At 41.8% G+C, this 18,554-nt stretch overlaps 1 protein-coding gene and 1 pseudogene across 13 annotated transcripts in view; one reads left to right on the forward strand and one right to left on the reverse strand.

Annotated features, from left to right (window-relative positions):
* YAP1 (Yes1 associated transcriptional regulator) overlaps positions 1–18,554 on the forward strand; it is a 104,687-nt gene that overhangs the window by 19,747 nt on the left and 66,386 nt on the right. The window lies entirely within an intron of this gene.
* On the reverse strand, positions 5,303–5,432 carry LOC140625033 (thymosin beta-10-like; annotated as a pseudogene).

The following is an 18,554-nucleotide window of genomic DNA, read 5'->3' on the forward strand; positions in this document are numbered from 1 at the left end:
TTAGTGAATGTGCAGTAATGTGGCTGACAGGTGGGCTGATGGTGTCTCTCTTGCCTCCAAGAGCCTTACTTCCCTAGACTGTGTGATGAGTGGATTGCACTGCATCATCTCAAATTCTGTGAAAATCAATGAGGAAATTCATTTACTTCCCAGGTCTTTATATAAATATCAAATTAGGTATTTTCAGAAATGTGGAGTTGTGTTTATGATGTTCGCCATTTAGTGTAAAGTATACTAGGTTTACTATGTAAATAACCACTAACAAGCAGAAACAGTAACTTGGGCAACAGGATGAATATTTTTAGAGGAGGGATTTTTCTTATTGTGACTTAACAATGGTGGAAAGGAAGGGGAAAGTAAAACTCAAACGTTGACTTGAAGGGATTTAGGTAGGATTTACGAAGGAATTGATATTTAGGGATGAAGAAGTTAAAGATGGGGCTGATCTTTCACCCTGTTTCAGATGAAAAATCCATGAGTTTTGGCGTATACTTCAATAAGAGTGCAAACTGAATTTAAATACTGGTTCTGCTTGAGAAAATACTGACGTGGGATTAATTGCTTATTATCTATGCAACTGTAAAAAAGATTCTAGAAACAAGGATTGGAAATTTAAACTACAGTTTTAATGGTATCTTCTCTGTTAGCCCACAATAGCCCACAAACCGAGCTCTGTCGTCATCTCTGAGAGCCAAAAGAGAGCTTCTTAACAGCTTCCTGAGGGGAGAGATGTTAGCCACTCTCGGGACCATGGCATGCCAGTGCCACACATCTTCCATATCTTTTGGGATCTCTTTACAGTCTGTTTTAATTTAATTTCAAACTTTTTTTTTTTTTTAAGATTTTATGTACTTATTTATTCATGAGAGACACAGAGAGAGAGGTAGAGACATAGGCAGAGGGAGAAGCAGGCTCCCTGTAGGGAGCCCAATATGGGACTTGATCCCAGGACTCTGGGATCACGACCTTAGCCAAAGACAGACACTCAACCACTGAGTCACCCAGGTGCCCCTAATTTTGGACTTTTTTTTTTTTTTTTTTTTCCGGACTGTTTTAATTGTCAAATGTAACTTAGAATTTTCCTTTACACTTGTTGGCAGTCGTACAAATTGCTGATGGTATTTAGGTGCTTTATTCATTTCAGGAGTTGGAGGAAGATTACTGTTCTGTGAGTAGAAAGTGATTTCTATTAAGCTTTAATTTGAGAGAAAACATATAAAGAAGCTTCCTTTTGAGCATATAAAGTTTGTTTTATATTCCATCTTTGATATTACTGCTTTTACTGCTTTAAAGAGTCTTGGATACGGACTGTGGGAATACTTAATGAGAACACTGACCATGCCTCATCTTAATCTTCCGTATGGTTTCATAGGTGTCGGTGTGATCAGTTTTATATGTGGCAGATCTTCCTTGAAGAGGTGAGGACATGTACAGATTCACCCACCCTGGCCTGTGTCAATCCATAGCACAGCTATTTCTTTTAAATCTATGGCTGTGTATGATCATAAAGTTTCTTTGTTTTTGTCATACAACAATTTTTTTTTTTTTGTAGACTGAAATCTACACTAGAGGCTCATTCAATATTGAGTACTCATATGGGGATTAATGAACACTTGTTGAACTAAAATAGGATGCTTTATTTATTTATTTTTGCCTAGAGAAAGAGATGTTGAGTTTGCCTTATAAGCACACACCAGGATGCTTTTAATTTATCATGTTCTTTAGAAGAAATGATGCCAGTAAGGATGAATTGCTTCCTCTTATGAAAGCTTCTTGGGTGATTCTGATTTGTTCATCCCCTTATCAAATAATTGAATGAATTGAAAATAATTTTTAGATTTCACATATATTTGCATATTCTTTCATATTCTTAAACACATGCGTCAAGCTCTGAAATGGGTGGATTTTCATGTTGCACAATTGGAAGTTCAGCCAGCACTTCCTCCTCTCCTGCCACCACCCCTAACTGCTGCTTGATCTGAGTTCCCTTTATTATTTTATATATGTAGGTCATAACATGTGTGAGAGTACTGCATAAACTGTAAAAGGGCCATATATGTTGTCATTTATTACCTGGCTTGGTTTATTGTTAAGAGGAGATCATGTACTATAGGCACTAGCGGAGAAGAGGTTGCATAGACCTCTTGCTTTATCTGAAAATCAGTGTTTTAGTCCAACAAACGACATGTCAGTGCTTGTACATTGGATTAGAGTGTGGTAAGGATTTCACCTAGGCTCCTGGTGCTCTCCTCTAATAAAATAACTAAGTAGCTAATTCAAATTGACTCTCATTTATGATAACTTCCTCCGTGGGTCTATCCTACTTGGGATTGCCCACTTCTGGGAAAGTCAAGCAATAGGAAATGATTTTGTTCATAGTACCTGGTTGAGGTAAAATGCCTTCATCATTAAGACATGCAGAGAAGACTTCAGCAAATGGGTAGCCTGGCAGGTTTCTGCTAGAGGGCATTCCAGCATTAGCAGTCCAGTGTGCAAGAGACAGGGTGACCTCCTAGGTGCCTTCTGGCTCCAGACCTGTGATCAAGAGGCATAACTAAAGCTGTTTGAACACTGAAAATAATACCGACAAGCCCAGTTAAAATGAAAACTGAAAATTCGTGGCATTATAAAAATTTATTTATACTACACATAGACTTTTTTCTCAGCTATGCCCAAAATTAGTTTAAGTGATAAGAGTTTTTAAGGATCCTAGGGCTGAATTATTTCCATGGGAGGAAAATACTTCATTGTATCATTTTAAGTAGGGAAAAAATAGTTTTATCTAAGGAAATTTACCTATTGACCTTTTAGGAACTCTGGTGTTAAGTAACCTGTTGTGTCAATTTTAAAGGAGATTTACTGATTTTTTAAAGTACAGAATAAGCTTCTGCTTTCAAGAATTCAGCCTAGTGTTTCAAGTGAGAGCATGTGTATTGCAACATTATTTATCTATTTTTGTAAAGGGCTGTTAATCACTTGGTGCCACCCTGTCTGAGTTGTGTGCTTGTGGATTGTCTACATGAAGTCTCTTGATATGGCCTCTGATTTCTGCAAAAACTTGTCCTATATTTTTAGCCCACCACCCTAGTATAAAGCTAAATTATTTAATAGAAATATTTAGACACCAGAGCTTATTTTTAATGAAATCTTTATTGCACATGTTGCTCTATTCTTTTTTGGAACCAGGGCAGTGTTTAAAAGCAAATGCCAATGTTGTTATGAAATTTAATTCATTTATCCTACATTTGGCCAAAACCTAGTCACTCACTCTCCCTCTTTCTTTCTCTTGCCTATTTCTAAGCACATGGGCTTTTGTTTAAAAGAAGAATTAGTATGTCCAGTTTGTTTCCACCTTGTCTTTCAAGGTTTGAAGTTTTGCTAGATACTTGGTTTTTAATGGGACTGTCATTTAATGCCTCTTGAATTATTCTGCAGGAGTGTTAGCATGGGTTGTAAACTGGAGTTCTTGTGTGAAATGTGAGACTGTGACCTCTTGATCCAGAGGCCAGGAGTGTTGCCAACTGAACCAAACCCTGCTGTTTCCTAAGAATAGTAGTATTCTGCTTAATGATTGGAGTTCAACTCCATGCTTTTGATGTTCTCCAATAATTGGTCAGAATCCCAGATACACTGGTTGGTTTTGTATGTCTTGTGAGTCGACAGGCAACTGTTTGTAGGGAGCAGAGGGAAGATGTGCAGCATTTCTTCAAGAGTTTGGGAGAGTTCTAGAGGACCAGTAGCAGTGGTACTGAAGACCTGTCCCTGTCCTCACCCCACAGAAGCTGTCTCCAGGTGCAGAGAGAAGTATTTGTGTTAATGTTAACCCTAATCAACTTGAAAAGAAACCGTGTGGTAAATGTTCCATTGAAGTCTTTTCACCCCTAGAAACTGTGAATACTGAACTGAGAAAACAAAGAAGGCACAGAAAGGTTGGTGGGAAATGGGGAGAAGTGGGTTCATCTGGGCAGCGTGAAGTATTTGTAAAAAGTCCTGTCAGTTTGAACTGTTTACGATCAAAACACAATTTCACGGGCCTGCAAGTATTGGATGAGATGAGTAATACTTCATAAATTCGGGATTCTTGCTCTCACATCCAAGCTGCCTTTTATGTATTTCTACTTTTTCTACTCCTTTGCTTATTCATCTTGTTCTTTATGCCTTTCAAAATTTGCAGTGTTTTGATGCCTGAATATTTTGGAGTCTTTCAGGACAAATGTGGTTGCAAAACCATGGTTCACCAGAGAGATACAGAAGACAAGCCCTCTTACCTGAGTAGTTGAGATCGGTCACTTAATAGAAATTTGCTTAGGTTGACTTAGTTGAATCAGTTATATCAAGGAATTAATTTGCTTGGTTTAAATTGGCAGTGTACAAGTCAGTGGAACCACTGGCCTGGCCCCAGATCTCCTGTCTAGCCTTGATTCTGCTTACCGCCTCCTTGCTCTCCTGCACGCACCCCCAGTGAGTGTATGTCCACCCTCAGGGCTGCTTACCTGAGGAGCTCCCCTCAACACCTCCCCATTTTTTATTTTAGTCATTTAAGGCTCAGATACTGGAACAAATTCTTTCTTGTATTGACAGTATTTAAACCTCCCCATCTCAACTTCTGTGGTTTTTTTTTTTTTTTTTTTTTTAAGATTTATCCATTTGTATTAGAGAAAGCGTGCACATGTCCACTCAGGGGGAGTCAAAACCAGGAGTCAAATGCTCACCCACTGAGCCATCCAGTGCCCCAAGGGCATGATTTATTCTAAAATCAGTCCACAGTGAAAACAGTAATGACTAGCATTTGTTGAGTGTTTATTATGTGCCAGGCACTGGTTTAAGTCCTTCATATGGAGTAACTGAATCCTCACAGTGACTCTGTTATCCCCATTTTATTGATGCGAAACTAAGGCACACTTCCACCAAGATCCTGTAGCTAACACGTGACGTGGCCAGGCAGCTTTGCCAGTCTGGCGCCAGAGTCCATGTTCTTACCCATTTATTCTGGACTAAAATATAAATAAATATTTAGCCAGGCATTATGCCATGTGCTTTTTTTTTTTGCCACGAGGTGTGTTTTATTTTCATTAATCATGCAAATAATTTGCTATAATATCCCAGAGCAAACCAGAGAATTTGGCAATCCGATTGGGGGGGGGGTCCTCTCAGAGACCTGCAAGGCCAGTAGCCTCGGCACGGAGTACCCAGGTTCACAGTGCAGCCTGTTGCTCGTGTCCATCTTGCAGATGGCTCTTCTTCCTCCACATCATGACTGGGGTGTCTCAAAGATGATGGGGGTGGGGAATCCTCTAGATTCTTAGGAAATCTCACTCCGCTTCTCCTGCTCAATGGTCTCTGTTTGGCAGGGCATTCTTCTGTGTCTCCATTTTCTTTAGTTTGGCCTTATCAAAGCTGGCGATTTCCCCCATGTCTGGTCCGTCTGCCATTTTCTTAGAGCGATCCGAGGAATTCTGTTGCAAGCCTGCTGCCTGGTGCTCCCACTCGCGTAGCTGCAGCAAGAGACCTATGCCATGTACTTTAAGCTGCTTTTCTCATGTAATCTTCATCACAGCTCCATGAGGATTTGTAAAGTATTAGAACATTCCCAGTAGTCATCTTTATTTTTTTTTAAGATTTTATTTATTCATAGAGACACACACACACACACACACACACACACACACACACACACACAAAGAGAGAGAGGCAGAGACACAGGCAGAGGGAGAAGCAGGCTCCATGCAGAGAGCCTGACGTGGGACTCGATCCAGGGTCTCCAGGATCACGCCCTGGGCTGCAGGCCGCGCTAAACTGCTGCGCCACCGGGGCTGCCCCCAGTAGTCATCTTTAGAAAGAAATTTTAGTCTGTATTCTGACAATATAAAGAAATAAGATAATTTCCTATAAGAAATAATAAATATTGGCAAGGATGTGGAGAAAGGGGAAAGCTTATACACCGTTGGTAGGATTGCAGACTGGTGCAGCCACTGTGGAGAACAGTATGAGGGTTCCTCAGAAAATGGCTAATAGAATGACCTTATGACCTAGTAATTCCATTACTGGGTATTTACCCAAAGAATATGAAAACCATAATTCGAAAAGGTAGGTACACTCCAGTGTTGATAGCAGTCTCCATCTACAGTAGCCAAATTATGGAAATAGCCCAAGTGTGCATCGACTAGTGAGTAGATAGAAAAAAGGTGGTTGTACATATACTGGAACAGTTACTCAGCCATCAGGAAGAATGAGATCTTGCCATTTGCGATAACATGGTTGGAGCTAGAGGGTATTATCCTAAGGGAAATAAATTAGAGAAGACAAATTCATTTGATCTCATTCATATGTAGAATTTTAAAAACTCCAAATGAACAACAAAAGAGACCAAAAAACGTGGACTGTTAACTCTAGAGAACACGGTCACCAGAGGGGAGGCAGGCAGGGGATACAGGACGGGGGTGAAGAGCACGTGGACTGTGCTGAGCGCTGAATCGTGTACACGATTGTGAGTTACTGTTGTACACCTGGAGCTAATACCACATAGTATGTTAACATGTTAACTTCTCTGGAGTTAAAGTTAAAAAAAAAAAAACTTGATTAAATTTAAGAGAAAGAGGCAGCCCGGGTGGCTCAGTGGTTTAGTGCCTGCCTTTGGCCCAGGGTGTGATCCTGGAGACCTGGGATCGAGTCCTAAGTCGAGCTCCCTGCATGGAGCCTGCTTCTCCTTCTGTGTCTCTGCCTCTCTTAATCTCTCTCTTTGTCTCTCAAGAATAAGTAAATAAAATCTTTTAAAAAAAAATTTAAAGAAAGACAGTAAGTTAGAATGAGAGAGTTTAGCTTTAGTAGTATTTATTTCTGGGAATCCCTGGGTGCTCAGCAGTTTAGCATCTGCCTTCGGCCCAGGGCATGATCCTGGAGTTCCGGGATCGAGTCCCATATTGGGCTCCCTGCATGGAGCCTGCTTCTCCCTCTGCCTGTGTCTCTGCCTCTCTTTGTCTGTCTCTATGAATAAGTAAATAAAAATCTGTAAAAAAAAAAAAAATTTATTTCTACATTACTCGTATACGGACACACTTGGTATAAGTGTCCCCCCTTCGGGGAAATCCCTGGGTGGCTCAGCAGTTGAGCATCTGCCTTCAGCCCAGGGCAAGATCCTGGAGTCCCGGGATCAAGTCCCATATTGGGCTTCCTGCATGGAGCCTTCTTCTCTCTCTGCCTGTGTTTCTGCCTCTCTCTTTCTCTGTCTCTCATCAATAAATAAAATCTAAAAAAAAATAATAATCCCCTTCTGGTTTAAGTGTCCTGAGACCCTCCCTTCAGGCAGTGTGATAACAAAATACTTCCTCTGTGTACAGTGGATGTACATTTGAAAGAAAAAAAGATAATTTCCTCCCATTACAGAGTGTACATGCTAGAGTATGGAGTTCGTAAAATTATCTTCTGGGTCTCTCCTACCTTTTGAAATCATTAAATTCACTTGCTAAAATGAATTCCTGAAGGGCAGTATGACACTCCCATCTGCTTGGAAGGATGATGGGTGTCGTCCCTCCTTACAAGAGAAGTATGAGAATGGGGCCCTTGATGAGCAGGTGTAAAAACAGCTATATTAAAAAAAGAAATGAGAATGATAGTCCTGAAAAATAAAAGGAACACGTTTACTATTAAGGTTTAGAGTATTGTGGAATTGTGGTAAAACAAAGCTTAAGAAAAGTCTTTAAAAAGCTTTAAAATCATTTTTGTGTACTAACTTTGACTACGTCCTTCATTATTTATAATACTTAGGATAGAGTACAGTCTGTATTAGAAATAAGAATTCTTAATGTTTTAAGTTTGTTTTAAATTCTAGCTATTTCATAACATAAGAAAATACCAGGGCATGCATAAACCTGGGACGCTTGGTTGTTTCTTAGCTGACTTGTAAGAGAGATTGCAGCTTTCATCTCTAAATTGCAAGGAAACGTCCTGATTATCTGTAAATACCTGGCTTCAGGGCTCTGGGAGCCTAAGAACACCATTGGTCTAAAAGCTGAAATTAGTGAAGTTTATGACAGCTCGTGTTTCTGCAGAAGGAGGGCAGGTTTGGATCTAGTTTATTTGTGTGGAAAATCTTGTGTAATAGATAAGAACTGAAAAAACAGGACCTACGACTACGCTGCGCTTGGCTTAGTGCTTCCTTTGGCCCGGTGAGTCCTGTGTACTTGCTGGTGTTGCACATCTGTGGATTCCGTGGGAGCCGTGGTGCCCACTCAGTGTTGGGGCCAAATCTGGGGTGGCTGCAACGCTGCAGCTGTTACAGAGATCAGTATGCCCTTTAGATGTTCTCCTCCTGTTCTGGATAGCACAGCAAATTCTGAAATGTCTTTTGCCAGTTAGTTGCCCACCATTTTATCAGTCCATTTTTTTTTTTTAAGATTTTATTTATTTATTCATGAGAGACAGAGAGAGAGAGAGAGGCAGAGACACAGGCAGAGAGAGAAGCAGGCTCCATGCAGGGAGCCTGAAGTGGGACTTGATCCTGGGACTCCAGGATCATACCCTGGGCTGAAGGCGGTGCTAAACCGCTAGCCACCGGGGCTGCCCTATCAGTCCTTTTTTAAGAACAAATAGAAATTATATCGTTTATTGCACAAGTGGTGGAGGTCGTGAAGGGGTGAGAGTTACAAAAACAGGCCATAAAACATCCAATAAGTAACCCATGATCTCAGTACCTGCTGATACCCTTTGTGTATAGTCAGCTGTTGGCTCTGTATGTCATCCCAGGCATGAGCAGACAGCTCTGCAGGAGAGGTGTAGCCTTGTCTTCCACTAGCAGCACAAGTTTGATGAGGACATTTTACTGCTCTTCCTGGTATTCTCTCCAGATGTTGCCAGGGAGTTTTTAGTACAGTTTCAAACAGGAGTTCCTTTAAGTTACTTAAAGTGACTGCTGTGGGCAAAACACCATACTGGAGCAAATGGAGAAACTTGAGACTTTGCCCAAAGCAGCACATGAAAGGAATGTTAATACTGTATAACTTGAGCATGTTCACCTGCCGGTGATCAGTGTACAGCTTCCTGAACCAGAGTGTGGAGGGGCTGCAGAAGAAGAGAAGGAAGAGGCCTGTCCTGTCCTGTCCATGGAGGTGGCGTCAGAGGAGTATGACACGCATGTTGGGTAAGGAGTGGGCGTCCTGTCTGCAGTAGAGAACAAGAGGCTCGTGAGATGGGCAGGGGCAGTGGGCTGTGCCACCAGGGGCACAGGACTGGGGAAGCCACATGCATTGTTCTGAAGGGAAGGGAGAGACTGAACTCGTGGTTGAGGAAAGCTGGCCCAGCCCCTTGTGTGGGGGTGCCTGGGAGATGGCTGTCTGGTTTAGCTCTTCTAATGAGTCATGTGAGGTGACTGGCCAAACTGATGACGGCTGTTGTGGGAAGTGACCAAGGAAGGGCATATAGGCGATTCAGCACTGATTTATGCCAGTGGAAAGTGAGAAGAGATTGTTGGGGAAGCTAAAAGTGTGATCACTTTTGTTCACTGTTATGTGGAATACTAAACGTATCTCCCTGCAAGCCTCTGTCCTACTGAGACCTGGGACAGTGCTTAGGGCTAGATCACCCTGAGTCTCGCTGCCTATCCCTTGCGTGGCGACTTGGCCTGTTGTTGATGGACCAATTACATACATGAAAAGGTATATATTTCTAGGGTCCTGTGCTGGGACCTGAGGCTGTCACTTCCTAGAATCTCTCAAGGCTGGAGACAGACAGGAAAGGCTGTCAGCCATGGAGGGACCCATGCCCAGGAGATTGGCTGCAGTGGGCCCACTTCCTTCCACAGGAACCAGGAATGTCACTGGAGTGGCCTTTTGTCTTGTCTGTCAAAGAAGAAGTCTCAGGATGATTTGATCTTTGGCCAGTTGAAGTATTACCAGCCAGCATTTTGGGAACTTTTAGAATGATGGATTAGTGCTCAATTATCTTGCATGGCAAATTGTTGAGTTATAAAATCTAATGATGAATAGCTTTAGTTACCAAGTTAAGCCTGAGTTCAATGATGTATGTGGTGATGCAGTAGCTTAATCCTACTCCCTCTCCCTGGCATCCTCAAGAGAGTAGGGGTTCCATCTTGTAGTATTTATTTTGCAGTTCCCACAACACTTGCAGAGTTGTGCATGGCCTGCACTGATTTAAAAATACCATATATACTGACCTGATACATGGTTTAGTTCTTAAAATATTTTTATTTCATCAGATTAAGAATGTTAATAGAACCAAGATGCCTGGGTGGCTCAGTGGTTGAGCATCTGCCTTTGGCTCAGGTCATGAAACCGGGGTCCTGGGATCAAGTCCCACATCCTGCTCCCCGCAGGGAGCCTGCTTCTCCTTCTGCCTTCTTTGCCTCTTTCTCTGTGTATCTCTCATGAATAAGTAAATAAAATCTTAAAAATAAATGTTAATAGAACCTATAAAGGATGAAAATTTTTTATACATGCAAATCTTTTTTTATTGATCTGGATTTCCTTATGGAAATACATATAACCAAATAATATTTTCTTTCACATGGTTGTGATTATCGTGTGAAATTTCATTTTTTTTTTAAGATTTTATTTATTCATAAGAGACACAGAGAGAGGAGGCAGAGACACAGGCAGAGGAAGAAGCAGGTTCCATGCAGGGAGCCTGATGTGGGACTCGACCCCAGATCTCCAGGATCACGCCTAGACGGAAGGCAGGCACTAAACCGCTGAGCACCCAGGGATCCCCGAAATTTCATTTCCTTTACCTTGATGAAATTATCAAATATTTTTCAATTCACATAGAATCTTTATGTTCGACACTCTTAGTGGTTTAGGATTGCATTTAGGAGATACGTCCATGATTCTGATGATTGTATGGGGAATGTCCCACAGCCCTGCACCTGGTATTCCACCCTGTACAGCTTACTATTCTGATTCGACTTGTGCCCAAATCCATTGTTTCCAAACTCAGTTAAAATTATACCTCTTGAGAATATGCAATGAGCTTTGGGACCTTTACCCGAAAGGGGTGCATCTCATTGTTGATTGCCTGCTAGGCTAGTCTGTCAGCCATCAGTTTTGTGGCTAAGGCTCATTGGTCATAGCTTTGCTTCACTTTGAGGATTTCTGCCCCTTTTCTGGGTTGCCATATTTGTTAGCTGCCAAAGCCTAGAACTGCCAAAGGTATCAAGTAGATTTGGAGAGTTAACAAGAGACTGTATAGAGATTCTGCCCTTTTTTTTTTTCTTTTTTTTTCTTTTTTTTTCCTATTTGACAGAGTGAGAGCAGGAGCAAGGGGAGAGGCAGAGAGAGAAGCTGAGCAGGAAGCCTGACATGGAGCTCAATCCTAGGACCCTGAGATCATGACCTGAGCCAAAGGCAGATGCTTCACGGACTGAGCCGCCCCCCCCAGGGTGCCCCGAGATCTTGCTTTTCTTTTAATTTTTCCTTGTTTGCAGGTTCACTGAACTTCCTTTGAGATTAAGCTGGTTATATGCAATTCTGGGAAGACACAATTGAAAATGTGGCTCAATTGCATATTTAGAAAGATTTTCACCTGATCTTAGGCTGTGAAAAAGAAACCTCCAGTACTCTGTGTGATTTATGTATTTGCCTTTAAAATTGTGGTACATAGGATGTATGTGCATATATAGCATAAAGTTTTTTACTGATGTACATCTTTAAGCTTATGGTTTGGTGGCAGTAAGTACATTCCCAGGATTATGCAGCCATCAGCATTGTCCGTTTCCAGTTTGTTCATAATCCTGAACAGAAACTCTGCACATGTTGTAGCAAGCAGTGACTTTCTCTGTCTCTCAGCTTCTAGTGGAAACCTTGATGCTGCTGTTTCTGTGCATTTGCCTGTTCTGGGTACTTCCTTTCATTCTTGGAGCTGAGTAAATCATTGTTGGTGTTTTTGTTCATTTTGTTCATTTATTTGTTGACGGACTCTTGGGGTTTCTGCCTTTGGGCTGTTGTGAATAGTGCTGCTCTGGATGTGGGTGGACATATGCATCTGTTGGAGCCCCTTTCATTCCCTTTGAGTACGTATCTAGAAGTGGAATTGCTGGCTCCTGTGTGACTGTGTTTCATGTTCCCATGAGAGCTGCACTGTCTTTACCTTCACATCAGCAGTGCAGAATGCCCAGAGCTATCCCATGTCCTCACCAACACCTATCCTCCCTGTTCTGGTGGCAGACCTCTGCTGTGGCTGGTGACCGGCATCTTGTCATGTGCTCGTTAGCCTTTGCATCTTTGGGGAAGGGTCTCCTGGAGTCCTTCCTTACCTCTTTATTTTTTATTTTTTTTTTTAATTTTTATTTATTTATGATAGTCACAGAGAGAGAGAGAGAGAGAGGCAGAGACACAGGCAGAGGGAGAAGCAGGCTCCATGCACCGACAGCCTGATGTGGGATTCGATCCCGGGTCTCCAGGATCGCGCCCTGGGCCAAAGGCAGGCGCCAAACCGCTGCGCCACCCAGGGATCCCCTTCCTTACCTCTTTAATCCAAGATCATTGTCATAGTGAACATTTTGAATGCTTGTTTTTTCTCTGATGGACTAGGAGTTTAGAGCCTGTGCAGATTCTCCAGGAAGTACACATATGTGGACACATCAAATGGCACTTTTCCACACTTTGTATTAAGACAGGCTAGGTTATGCTGGGTAGCTGACGACCCAGAAATTTCAGTACCTAAACACATTACTTACAGTTCACAGAATAATTTCTGTGATTGGGCAGTGTTCAGGTCGCTGTCTTCTCCGTGGCAACTCAGGCATCCTGGGTATACTCCCGTGTGACGTTGCCATTTTGCCCATTAGTGTTATCCTGCAAAGGGTAGAGAAACATGCAAAATTTACATATTTTGTTGTCTGTGCTTGGCCTGAAAGAAAGTTTCTCATAGCTCATTGTCAACAAGCTGCTAGACCCCTCCTCGCTTGGGAGGAACATAGGAAATATGGTAGAACGTTTGGGGATTTTTTGGTGAAAGTTCCCATCACATAGAGGTGATAGAGACGTCTAAATTTTGAATCAGAGTTACAGTATTTGAGTCTTAAGTAAATATTAAGATCATTAATGTTCTCTGATGGTCTCTTCTACAGTAGTGGAAGTGGAACCACATCAGTGCTTATTAGTAGCATGGATGTTCTGCGTAGAGGTGTATAGCCATCCTTATCCTGGCGATTCATGTATTCCTAGATTTTCCTAGATCTAGTCTCTCTTTAAAAAATGTTCCATTTTGGGGTACCTGGGTGGCTCAGCGGTTGAGTTTCTGCCTTCGGCTCAAGGCATTACCCTGCATCCTAGGATTGAGTCCCATATCGGGCTCCCCTCAGGGAGCCTGCTTCTCCCTCTACCTCTGTCTCTGCCTCTCTCTATCTCTCGTGAATAAATAAATGAAATCTTAAAAAAAAATCGTTTTATTTTATATATCTATATTATATATATACAAACGTGTGCGTGTGTGTGTGTGTATATAAATCTCCACTGGCCTAGTAGTTGTGTCTTTTTGTTTTTTAAAGATTTTAGTTATTCATTCATTCGAGAGAATAAGAAAGAGTGTGAGTAGGGAGAGGAAGAGAGACAAGTAGACTCCTTGCCCAGCATGGAGCCTGACTTAGGGCATGATCCCACGACCCATGAGATCACCACCTGAGTCAGAATCAAGAGTCAGACATCAATGGATTGAGCCACTCAGGCGCCCCTGGCCTAGTATTTGTTAAATAATAACGTTCTAATGGAGCATATTATCTATGTAAGAAGGGACATGCGGTCTTTATTAAGATTTAACTGTGGTTGGTTTAGTCCTCTTGCTCCCTGGAGGCATTTGGTAATGTGTAGAGGTGTATTTGATCACAAGAGTCAGGTTCATCTTTTTCAGCCAGAGGAGTTTAATGGAAATCCACTTGGGCTCTTTGATTGAAGTGGACAAAAGCCACACCTCTGATTTAGCTCATTTTGCCCTTTCTTTGGGGGAGTACTTTCCTCACCTTTTCAACCAACTCAGTGCAGAGGTCAGAGGTTATCTCTTCTGTCTTCTGTGTCTCCAGGTTGGACCAAGAACCTCTCCAAAAGTACCATAAGCCTCCCTCTCTATCATTGTTTATTAAAATTTCCTTGTTGTGGGTCTTCTTCCCTTCTAGTAGGAAATTTCTCCAGTCAGGAATCATGTCTTACTCACTTTAATGTCAGCAGTACTTGGCACTTGGTTACCTATTCAGTAAGTGTTTTAAATGAACTATAGCTCAGATATTACTGTTTGGTTTGCTTTGGATTTAGTTGTTTTGTGGTATGGAAGAGGTTTGGGGTTGCACAGGAAAAAGCTGATTGGAAGGGGATTTGAATTCTAGTTTTCCCTCTTCTGGATACTCTGTTGTGATCTCTGGCAGGGGGTTAAATCCATCATGAACCTCAGTCTGTCCTCTCCCAAGTGAGGGAGGATTGGACTTAGGAGGTCAAGGATAGTGCTCAACCTGCAAGCATTGTGTCACAGCCTGCTTAGCTGGAGGCCAGACAGCCTTAAAATTAATAACACAAGTGACTAGGAGAACCCTTTGTGTAACTTCAGATATTTTCCCTGTGGTTTAAGTGAGGTAATAGTAGTAGTTAATAGTAAGTAAATATCAAGCACTCAGAATCCCAATGAGGATGTCCCTTCGTGTACCTGTAAAGGGACTTGTACAGGGCACACTGTCTTCTGTATTGCTGAGAAGACAATGGGAAGTGTTCTGTTCAGTGTGGGTCACATACCATCTGTAGTAAGCACCTCTCACCTGGCTAATGAAGAGCTTCAAAATGCTGATAAAATGGCTTTGCTGTGAGTTGTTTTTCAACCTGAGTCATTGGCATCAAAGCAGTTATAGATGCTGCTTCTCCCAGTGACCTTGGTGTCAGCAGGTGTTGGGACAGGTAGGCGGGGCCCACACTTTCTGTTCTGGCCTCTCTAGACCAAGCTCCGTCAGTCTGTATTTTAGGAGATCAGTCTGGGTGTTGTCTGTGGAGGCTGTCCCGCACTGTGAGTCAGGAAATCTGTCACGGTCCCATCACAAGCACTTAAGACTGTCTCTCCACTTCCTCATCTATAAAATGGGACAGTTGGTCTGCAAGTTTCCTTCCAGTCCTGACAGTGGACTGTTCTGTTTACCTGTTGATCTCTGCAGTTCTGTTCTTTGTATTGACTTAATCACCAGTTAGTGATGCAGAAGACTTGTGCCTGGGACATAAGTAAATTATCTGAATATAATCCAGAGGCTGCCTTCATTGGTAGATGTGAGCTGTGCTGTGTTCAGGTGGTGGAAGGGAGACTTGAGCAGCCCATGTTAGAATAGATAATGCATATTCTGGTTTTCCTCCCAATCTCTGCCCTAGTTTGTATAAGAAAAAAAAAAAGTCTGTATTATGTTTTATAGGTTCAGAATCCCTATAACTAAAACGTTTCTATTTTTGTTTTCCCTTTACCTGGTACCATGATCAGTGTTAGGAACTTGAATGTTTAAATGATTGGATGGAAGTAAAACACTGTAATTGCTATAACAATTTTGAAAAAGATCATTAAGACAGTTTCATGAGACCTATGCAGGTTATTGAAAGAACAAAAAGTCTTGGGATTTTACACACAGGTGTTATTGAGGTAGAATTGAATGTGCAGCAGTGTAGACATTTAAGGTGTGCAGCATCATGATTTGATTTGCATACAGTGTGAAATGATTACCATAAGTAAGTTTAGTTAATGTCTATCATCTTACATAGATATAAAATAAAAGGAAAAGAAAAAATACCTGGCAGGGGAGAAGCCATGATCACAAGGGTGGTTCTCCCAAAGCCAGGCTTGTCCACTGCCCTTGGGCCCTTCTGACACCTGTGATTTCCCCAAACTGCAGTTTGAACTCACCTGTACAATTTCTCTTAGTGAGGAACTGCAGGAATGTGAGGTATAGAAAAGAAAAGGAAGGGGCGCATGGGTGACTCAGTCCAACTCTTGGTCACGATCTGGGTTGTGGCCATGCATCCATTGGGCTCAGGGCTCTGTGGGGCGTCTGCCTGAGATCCTCTCATTCCTGCTCACACTCTCTCAAATAAATTCTTTAAAGAAAAAATGTTTCCTTGTGATAAAAACGCTTAGAGACTAATTCTCTTAACAGCTTCCACCATGTCCTCAGGCAGAGTTAGCTAGTCCTGTGCTGTGAATTGCGCTGCCAGTTCTCCATTATCTTCCCACGGGAAATGTGTGCCTTGCCATCACCTTCCTTCACTTACCTTCCTCACCCCCCACCTCTGGTGGCCCAAGTCTGATCTCTTTTTCTATGAGTTTAGTGTTTTTCTTTTTAAGATTTCACGTCTTAAAATCGTACACATCTTAATTGAGTTAGATTGTACAGTCTGACTTCCTGCACTTAGCATTATGCTCCAGGTCCATCCCCACAGTCACAGATGGCAAAATTTCCTTGTGGTTTTCTTACTGGCGGAGTATGTGCATACACACCTAGCTGCTTTGTGCATTCATCTGTAGATGAGCATTTAGGTTGTTTCTGTATCTTGGCTACTGTAAATGGTACTGCCGTGAACTTGAGAGTGCACAGATCTTTTTGAATTAGTATTTTTGTTTCCTTCAGATAAATCTGCAAAAGTAGAATTGCTGGATCTTAGCGTCGTTCTTTAACTTTTTGAGGAAATTGCATACCGTTGTCTGTAGTGGCTGCTCCAGTTGACATTCCACAAACAGTGCTTGATGGTTACCTTTCCTCCATCCATGCCAGCATTTGTGATATCTGGTCTTGATGCCATTCTAACCGGTACGTGGTGGTCATTCTCTAATGATTAGTGATACTGAGCATATTTTCAAGTACCCATTGGTCATTGATGTGTCTTCTTCAGATGCCTGGTTAGCCCTGTCCTTTTTTTTTTTTTTTTAAGCTTTTATTTATTTATTCATGAGAGGCACAGAGAGAGAGAGAGAGAGAGAGAGAAGGGGGAAGGGCAGAGACCGGCTGAGGGAGAAGCAGGCTCCGAGCAGGGAGCCCGATGCAGGACTTGATCCCAGGTCTCCAGAATCACACCCTTGGGCTGAAGGTGGCGCCAAACCGCTGAGCCAACAGGGCTGCCCCTCCCCTGTCCTTTTTTAGTTGGATTAGTTTGGGGTTTTTTTTCCCTATTAAGTTGTATGAGTTCTTTCTATGTTTTGGTTATTAACTCCTTATTGGATATATGGTTTAGCAAATATTTTTTCCAGATCTGAAGGTTTAGTCTTTTCATTGTGTTCATTGTTTCCTTTGCTGTGCAAATTTGGGATCTTTTATGGTGCCTAATATTGGTGGTTTTCTTAAGGCTTTTTTTACATGATTTTGGAGGTAGCTTAAACTAACAGTTTTTTGTTTGTGTTTTACTGTTCCTTCCTCAACTTCCCTGCCCATAGAAGTCCCCAAATTTTGCTTATTTGGACATCTATTATAGCAGAACAAGTCCATTTTACTATCCATGGTAAAATGTGACCAGAGGCAGGGAAACATGAAACAGTCACTGAACTTTTCCCTCAGGTATAAAGTTTTTTTTCCTAATTTAAGAATTTTAGAGTCTGCCTTTCCATTGGTGATTTTAGTCCTTCTCCACTTGGACTTTACTTCGATAGGCCGAGGCATTCCTGTTAAGCCTGTCGCTCTCAGGCTGTTTTAATAATTAGTGTCTGTCCAGCAGCTGCGTACCACTCAGTCCCAAGCAGGCATGGCCGTCCCTCAGCCCCGCCCCTTCTCACAGGTCATGCTCCACAAAATTTTGTATGACCCTTGCATACAGATCTTTTTTTTTTTTAAGATACAAAGAAATAACTTATTTCATACTGAGGTGTTTGAGCCTTCTCACCTTAAAATCGAGGCGTTCTGGCACTATTTTAAAGAATCCATTATTTTTATGTAAGTATACGATATGTGAATTACAAATGAATTCCATAAATAAACCAATAAAGTTCCTGCTTTGGGAACCTCTGTTATTTATTAATCACTTTACTTACAGAAGGAGAATTTAAAGAGAATTAAAGTGAAACTCCCAATCTAGTAAACCGTGTCCTCATTAATATTTTAGATTCCTGGAGCTTGGACTTGTTTTCCATAAATTTGTAGATATTTGGCATCCTAATCCAGAGACTAGAGAAATGCTGTCTTCATGCACAAGAACTCTTACTGGAAGCAAACTCCTGAGAACGACTAACTAGGAGCCTATTCCTTGAGCCAGGGTCTCATGTAAAATTGGGGATCCAGCCAATTCAAAACAAAGGGGGAAAAAAAAAGAAACAGGCAAACCAAGAAACATTCTCTGAACTCTAGAGAACACACTGCTGGCCACCTGAGGGGACGTGGGTGGGGAAGGAGGGAAATAGGTGATGGGGATGAAGGAGTGCACCTGTCGTGATAAGCACTGGGTGATGTATGGTAGTGCTGAATCTCTATATGTACACCTGAAACTAACCTATAGCCCTTATATGTTAACTATTTGGAATTTAAATAATAAAACAATTTTAAAATTTTGCAGGTGTTATCGTCAGGTATTTATTTACTTTGAAAATGATTATATGGATAAAATGGTTTA

The sequence above is a fragment of the Canis lupus genome, chromosome 3 (genome assembly GCF_048164855.1).
Source record: "Canis lupus baileyi chromosome 3, mCanLup2.hap1, whole genome shotgun sequence".
NCBI lineage: Eukaryota > Metazoa > Chordata > Mammalia > Carnivora > Canidae > Canis > Canis lupus.